The following is a 1,725-nucleotide window of genomic DNA, read 5'->3' on the forward strand; positions in this document are numbered from 1 at the left end:
TAGAAGCGAACTCTACTCCCTGATGTACTCTTTTCCCAGCTTCATGATTTTTTCCCAAAAAAGGGTTTTTTCTGGAGAGGGGTTTTTAACGAGGCATCATAGTAGAGGCTAAGGGAAAATATGCTATCAAGACCCTTAGTAGCAAAAAGGTACCTTTCCGATTAATAAAGATCTTTTTTATCACTATATTTCTCTTAAATATCCTTCTCTATTTCTTATAAGTCTTTCTACGAAACGCGCTGACTTAAGCTCGACAAAGCGTGAAAATCCCATGAATCGACCTAACATGGTCGTCAGGATAAAACGACGAGGTACAAGTCGGTGTAAAGAGGTTATACAAGTTGATCGTATTAAACTCGAAAACTATCCGACTCTTAAGTCGAAAGGAAATCCGAGTAAAACAAACTCGAAAAAGCTCCGAGTAAAAGAAAACCGAGCTTCGAGTAGATGAAAAACGCATCACAAAAATAACCTAAGTCATAAAAACTCACTGAAGCAAAGTTGAGTATAAAGGATAACAAAAGAGATATGAAAACCTGAAAAGTATAAAGCTTGCATACAAGCCTTTGCACGAAAAAGGCTCGAGAAAACAATGCAAGCTAACAAAAGGTTTTTCCGAAAAAAGATCAAACATATTCAAAACAAAAAAAGCATGTGCACGCGTAAAATAACTTAAACCCTTATCCAAAAAAGGGCACCTACTTCGATTAGAAAACCCTTATCCAAAAAGGGCACCAAACAGATCATTTTGTTTACGGCCTCAAAAGACCAAGAAGCAAATTGTTCACAACCACCAACGAATAAATAGAAGTTTAAAAAAGGGGGGACCCACAGGCCGGGCCCCCATATAGCCACGAAAATAAAGAAGTCATTTTTTGGACGGAGTAGAGGAATCACCACCACCAGGAGGAACACCACCAGGGCCGGGAGGAGGAGCCAAAGAGGAAGTCGGAGCAAGGGTTGAAGAACTCGGAGCGTCTTTAGGATGAGGAGGAGACTCTATAATCCTCTGCCCCCGAGTCTTTAAGTCTGACTCGGAAAGGACCTCGGGAGCAGGAGGATCAACAATGGCGCCATCAATCACCACTTTGTCAGGATGTAGTGGAGAAAGATCCAAGTCGGGGGCTATAACCCTGACCTGCTCTAGGAAAATTCTCCAAGACTCCTCGGCGCCATCGGCGATAGAGTCCTCCAAGTCAGCGTAAGCATTCCGAGAGTTCACCAAATCCTTCTTCACCTCCACCATATCTTTAAATAGGCTTTGGTAACTCTCCTGGGCTGCCTTCCTTAGATTTACCTCCATAGTACATTGGGCTCGCAGCTGGCTCTCCTTCTCCCGAAGGTCATCTCTCTCCTTCCTCAACTTATCCCTCTCCGCCTTCAACTCCCTCTCATGTTTTTCAAACATGAGAAGCCTCTCCTCCAGCTCCTCAACCTTTGGGGAAGTCCCCAAGGAGCTGAGGGGAGTCTTCTCGAATATATCCAAAAGTTTGCCACAAACTCCCGCCGCCCTAAAACTTTCTTCAGCCAGAGCGGAAAGGTGGTTCCGAACAGAAACATCATCCATACTTATAAGAGGATAGATGTTCTTTCGGACGAATGCAAGAGCATCCGCCTTAACACCACCTTCCCAAGAAGGGCCAGACTCTGAAGTCTTGCGCTTCTTCTTCTCCGGCTCGGAAAGTAGTTGGGCAGAAGGAGTGGTCGAGCCAAACTTGAGGAGGA

Source organism: Arachis duranensis, chromosome 6 (assembly GCF_000817695.3).
Source record: "Arachis duranensis cultivar V14167 chromosome 6, aradu.V14167.gnm2.J7QH, whole genome shotgun sequence".
NCBI lineage: Eukaryota > Viridiplantae > Streptophyta > Magnoliopsida > Fabales > Fabaceae > Arachis > Arachis duranensis.